Raw genomic sequence first — 6590 nt, forward strand, 5'->3', positions numbered from 1 at the left:
CCCACACCCACCCCTACCCCCCTGCTATTTGTTGTAGCGCATGAAGAGAAGAGAGCAAGCATGTCTCTTGGGTTTGACGGCTCCCTTCTGCTTCTCTGTCTTCTGTGGCCGCTGCTTTGCCTGTTAGCTGAATGGCTGATTTCCTGGCACAGAGACAACGCCGGTCCCTTGGCGGGAAGCTGAGCACACGCAGCATTGCCAAGCAACACTTTCCCATGGATTGTGTGTGCCACAACTCTTGCTTGGTGTCATGTGCTGCAGTCTTCTGATTTTTCTTTCCATCCGGCGAAAATGCATATGCCTCGGGATGGGGGAGCGAGTGGGTAGGAATGGGATCTTAGTGGGCTGGGGGAAATACTAGGGTGGAGGGGCCAGGTTTCCTTACAGGCACAGATTTAGACAGAAAAGCGTGTGTATTTTGGTCTGTTTCAGAGCTTTGGGTGGAAGCTGGACTGTGAAAGAATATTCCATGGCATAGCTGCACACATGCCCATAAGCCTCTCTCATGAGAGCGTCGATTGCTTCCCTATCCACTGACACGCTGGGCCGGCATCTGTCATTGCACTCTACGAACCTCGGCTAGATGTGGCAGGTATGGCCCCGGAGGCAGGCTAATCTGAGGTGAAAGCAAAGTGCTTTGAGCAGGTCTTCCACACTGCTGATCTAGGTTCTCACTCTTTCTCCTTCGTTCTCTCAACAGCGCTCTGCCTTAAACGACTGGTATTCCCTGTGTAACATCTTACTGGCTTCTTTGCTTTGAAAACAGTAGTCTTGGTTTGAGGAAAAGCTCCTTGTATTTTTAGATTGCTGTTGAGACGTATTGGTGGAGGGAAAAGGAGTTCGTTGCAACGTGGGGAAAATTGAGGCGGTCCTTGCGGTACTGCACAGCAAACAAGCTGCACGAGGAAAACCAGAAGATCCCCTTTGTTGAGTATTTACCAGTGGCCTATGCGTTTGTTAATTGTTCTGTTCTCATATGGAAAATATGTCCCATCCTGTAACAGCTTGTTTGGAGTTAGACCTTGCTCTCTACTTGGAATACATTGCAGGTGTGCGTGCTGATATAACCAAGGACTTACTATACTGTGTAGGAATGAGTTTGGGTTCTGGACTTCTCTGGTCCAAAAGGGCTAAAAAGATGATTCTTTGTCCTGTCGTAAAGCTACTGAGACTTGGAACAAGGGGAGTGGATTTCACCCAGAAAGAACATGTTCTGGGATAGCTGAGCAGCAGTAATTTGGGGTCTGTTCCTGAAAGCATTCCTGAACTGGGAGAGAGAAGTGAACGCAGCACTCAAAACATTCACGCTTGTTTTATGTGTCCTGTTCGACACTGAAGACACACTTAAAGGCTTTTATTCCTCTTTGATTCCGGTAGCCTGAGTAGCGACACTGTTGTGCTGCTACGGGCGCAGCCAAGCGGTCTCTGCTGTGGCTCCTTTTCTGTCCTGTAGTTCCCAGACCTTCACTGATGTTTAGTCTGAAAGAGGACTGGACAAGGGCTTTGGGATTTGGCTTCAGGAGAGATGATCTCTTAAATGCAAGGAAAACGGAAAGAATGCAACCATCTTTCCTCGAGGGCTCGCTCCCCACTGCCACAGCCAAGCCTGCCAGCAGAGCCACATCCGTGGCTCTGAGCTGTCCACCCGGTCACTGGAACGGTGGGTACCAGGTACCACCTCAAATACAGCAGGGAAGCAATAATGCTACTAATAACAGTGTTGTGAGTCAGAGAGGCAATGAAACTCTCAATCTGGATGTTGCAAACCTCATCCCGCCAATAGAGCGAGTGAATTTGCAGTATCGCTGCACTTGCTGCAATGGCAGCTTGTCAGGCGGCTACTGGAGCAACGAGAAGCTCTCAAGCTGTGGTAAATACACTCTGCATCGCAATTATGTAACAGACCATGTCCTGTCCCGAGCTCGTTTGCTAAACAAAAAGGGCCAGCTCCTCCACTGGTGTAAATTGGGGTAGCATCGCTGACTTGGGTGGACGAGGGCTTAACCCTGGGATGATTCTCTGAAGTCTCGCTATCAACCTTTTCGTCTAATCTCATGCCATTGAGAGAGGAACCTGTATTTTTACCTTCTGCTGCATGACTTAATTGATTTCTGTTTTTTTTTAAATACTATTTGTTAATTCACATTGTGTATTTGGGCGACCAATTATATGCATGGCCATATTGTGTGACTGCAGCAGTCTGGTGCAGTGCAAGGAATGCCACATCATGTGAGACGTTTCATCTCCATGAGTAACCTAGTCACTGTGGTAAATGAATACATGAATACAGTACATCCAGGAGAGATTAAACGTATTGACCGGTGCCTCTAGTCACCATACAAATGTCATTGTTTTTTAATTCCCCCCCCTCCTTCCCCCTTCCTCTTCTTGTTTTCCCGACACATTTTGGTCCCCTTTTCGCTTCTCCCCTTTTCCCTTAAGTAGAGATGACACAGATCAATACCTTTGATGGAAAGTAATAATCAGGCCTATTAAGTGACAAAGGTTTACTCTGTAACAGCTGTGCTGGCGGGAGAGGAGAGCTTGTCTGACTAATGAATCATGAAACAATCAGGCAGTAGCCATTTGTGTTTAGATCTGTAAATATGGTGTGGTTCAAGTGCCAGACCATCTCCAGCACTCCAGCTGGGGGCACAGATGGTCCACATTCAGAACAGCACAAGTGTAAAGAAAAGCTTCCCCCCCCTTCCACGTCTCCCTCTCTGTCCCATACTGCCCCTCTCAAAGGAACAGATCAGCTAGCTTGAGGATAAACTTGTGTTGCGGGCAGGAGTCGTAACATTGGCCTTTCAGACTGAGCAACTCCCAGCAAAATGCGCGCTCCCTTGCTTGTCCATCGGGGGGGAAAAAAGCCAGGAAAACCATCCTGTCCTATATGCTGTGCAAGTCCTACGTTTTGGACTAAAAACTGGGGTTTGTTCCTTGCTTTCTACCCCTTTGATTTCTTTTACTGACAGATTTCCTCCTGAAAGGCACGATGCCGTCGACTTGTTAGCTCCTAAAGGGCAAGTGAGTGACACGTCAGGAATTCAAAGCTAAAGCGCAGGAGCTCAGGCCCAGCGAGAGAGGGAGAGAAATAAAGTTGTCAGGGAGTTCAAGCTGTTTCCACTCTCTTGACTTCAGCTGAGAATGCTGCCCCTGGTACTGGTGGTTGATGCAGCTTTTCCCTTTGCCTCCTACGGTAGGCCGGGATCCCAGCTGACACTGAAGATGCTTCTGATTCTTCCCCCCGCCATCCCCGTGCCCCTCGCAAGAGGTGGTACAGTGATAATGAATACATGTTGAGCGCTTTCTCACCTGCAAGGAACACAGCAAACCCTGTTTATGCAAAGTGTAAGGAAGTAAAATTTTGACAATTTCGCTGTTTTAAATACGGACTTCAGTGCAGTGATTTAGAGACCTGCTTTTTCTGCTTTTTTTTCCCACTGATGGAACTCCAGAGAATGCACACAATGGGAGAAGGTATAATACAGAAATAATAACAATTTCAGGCCACAAAGATCTCCCTTTAATCCGTGAGTGCCGTTGGATGCTTAATTGCCCATTGCAAGTCAGCTTACTATTCTGGAACATTTATTTTCTTTCACAGCATGTATACATGTTTGTATGTATGTGTGTGCGTTTATAAATACATGCAATACATTTGCTTTCTGCAAGCTCCTTAATCCAATCCTTTTGGAGCTGTACCTCAGTTTGGCTTAGGGAAAGAGGCTATTGCTGCAGTGGGGCAGTTGCTATTGCAAATATGTATACTTTGGACATGGTTCGGATTTCTTTTGCTGCAAATGGGTAATTTAGCACAAGATGAAAAAAAGGAATAGCTTTGTGTATGGCATACCAAAATTCACTTGCTGGCCGAAGCATGGACGTGACAAAGGCAGAAACAGGTGAGTCTGCAGCGCACCGATTGCCTGGGATTAGTGCTTTTTGGAGTAGCGAGGCTGTGTTGCTGAGATGATGTTTGAATAAATATATGCCTGTCTGTACCCTGCTAGAATTATAGGGTGTATTTGAAAGCATTTAAAAAATATTTTCATTGTCTTTTTGCTGTCTTCTAACAGGGGAGATGGTGGTGAGATACCATTGTCCGGATTGGTCAGTGGGAGGAAATGATGAATTATTAGCACTGTGATCTGCTCTTCGAACCTCGCTGAAGAAGGTAGTACTGGCAGAAGTGAGGGTATGACTTGCCGTTCTTATTTTAGTATTTATTTATTTTAGGAGTATCAGGTTAGCTAACATCTCTGCTCATTGTTGTTGATTCCTTTTACAGACTGCCACTCCCTCAGCAGCTTCTTGGCAGCTGTGAGGAACTGTTACCTTTGAGGAAATGTCTTTCCAGTGGGTCTTGCCTGAGGCTCCAGCTCCACCTAGGCAATCCTGTATGCTTTTGCTCTTGTTCTGTGCTGCATCTTCTGTGACGATTCCTGCTCAGACAGCAACACGCTGCTAACGTAAGTCAGTTGTCATGGTTTAACCCCAGCCAGCAACTAAGCACCACGCAGCCGCTCACTCACTCCCCCCCCATCCAGTGGGATGGGGGAGAAAATCAGGAAAAGAAGTAAAACTCCTGGGTTGAGATAAGAACGATTTAATAGAACAGAAAAGAAGAAACTAATAATGATAATGATAACACTAATAAAATGACAACGGTAGTAATAAAAGGATTGACATGTACAAATGATGCGCAGGGCAATTGCTCACCACCCGCCGACCGACACCCAGCCAGTCCCCGAGCGGCGAATCCCTGCCCCCCCACTTCCCAGTTCCTAAACTAGATGGGACGTCACATGGTATGGAATACACTGTTGGCCAGTTTGGGTCAGGTGCCCTGGCTGGGCATGAGAAGCTGAAAAATCCTTGACTCTAGTCTAAACACTACTGAGCAACAACTGAAAACATCAGTGTTATCAACATTCTTCACATACTGAACTCAAAACATAGCACTGTACCAGCTACTAGGAAGACAGTTAACTACATCCCAGCTGAAACCAGGACATCAGTGAAGGCATTTCACCTGTTGGTAGTTTATGCTTATTTTACTCTTGCTGTATAAAAAACCTGTACAGGGCACGAGCCAGTGAAAAGATGGATCCCCATTGTCATTCGAAAAACAGGTAGGTTTCTGTGCCTGCATTCTAGCCGCCCTGGCAGCCTACAAAGGCCAGAAACATGTAAAGCCGTGTGGTGTCCAAAACCTCTCGGGTAAGTCACCCCATCAGCTGCTTGAAGGTTGAAACATGTGCAAAGAATGGAGCAGACTGTGGACACTTGTCCTGTAAAGTCTGCTTTCTGTTATACAGAAGAAAAAAATCGGAGAGGGCTCTGTGAATGGATCTCTGCTGGCAGGCCCAAGAGTTGAAGTTGGTCTTTTCCTCTTCCTTGCAAAGGGTCAGAATACAGATCTCATCATGAGCACTCCCTGCTCAGTACAAATGACCTAAAATGTGGGATTCAATCACCTGCATTTCAGACTGTATGAAGTGCGCTCTGTGAGTTTAGTTGTGCTAAAGAATTATATGGACCTGTTTGAATTGCAGAAATGTTGGCACCGTCAACAGGAGAGGGTGATGGTTGGCTTGACTTGAGATGGTTTTTCATTGCTCAGTGTCCTAGCGGAAGGCTGGTTTTGACTCTGATCCTCACTCTCCCTCTGTTGGGTGAAAGGGGCTTCGGGGCTGAGGTTACTACAGACCGGCACATCTCAGTGCAATTTGTTCACAGAAAGAAAGTTCCTGAACCCGGAAGAAAATATCTGATTTCTGTTTCTCAACTGAATTGGAGAGGAGTGTATGGCACTGGGAAAAATACTTTTATTCAGATGACTTTAAAAAGAAAGCTATTTAAGGTATAAAACGAAGCCAAGGTGAGCAAAAGCACTGAAGAGACGCAGGAAGTCTGCCTAACGCCCGCCACAGCACAGTCCTTCAGTGGCCGTAGGTTGCTGGGTAATCCTCCTGTCGTACAGGAAAGAGGTTTGGCTTCTTGTCCATCGAGGGCTCGGCCCACGACGTTTACCCTTGCAGAGCTTTTGCATGAGTGTTTCAAAGTCCCTCAGCCTTGATAACTCAGGATGACATAGTCTGAAATAGGGATAAAGGGCAAAAGAGAAGAGGGAGCGGACTTTTTTCTTTTTCCTTTCTTTTTTAAAGCCATTATTTTGTGTGGACAAAGGAGCAAGTTTGCCAAAACCCTAAGAAATACAGATTTTGTGGACTTCGACAATAGTACCATTCTTTCCAAAAATCACATTATGTCCCACCTCATTTGAGCTGTTGAATGGTTATGTCATGCAAAAAGGTGGATGAGAGAGAAAAGCCCCCAAACTCTTTCAGCTAGATCAGTGCAATCAATAAAGCTCACAAAGGTAATTATTCTCTGATTTAAGACCTGCTCTTCTGTTTGCAGTATTATATGGTTGCACTGACCAAAATGCTTTTGGGAACAAAAAGAAGTTTAAACTCATGTAAAAATAATTTCTCCAGGAAGTGGTTTTCATCCTTCTCTTGTCCAATAACCCTTCTTTCCTTTCTTCTTCTTCTTTTGGGGAGGGAAATAATAATTTCTTT

General features: G+C 45.9%; 1 long non-coding RNA gene across 1 annotated transcript; it reads left to right on the forward strand.

The window, feature by feature from the left end:
* The first annotated feature begins 392 nt into the window (after positions 1–392).
* LOC138683822 (uncharacterized) lies at positions 393–4459 on the forward strand. Its single transcript, XR_011323308.1, has 3 exons — positions 393–592; positions 4083–4180; positions 4295–4459. It is a non-coding gene; the product is annotated as an uncharacterized lncRNA (long non-coding RNA).
* The last annotated feature ends 2131 nt before the right edge of the window (positions 4460–6590 follow it).

Source organism: Haliaeetus albicilla, chromosome 1 (assembly GCF_947461875.1).
Source record: "Haliaeetus albicilla chromosome 1, bHalAlb1.1, whole genome shotgun sequence".
Classification (NCBI taxonomy): Eukaryota; Metazoa; Chordata; class Aves; order Accipitriformes; family Accipitridae; genus Haliaeetus; species Haliaeetus albicilla.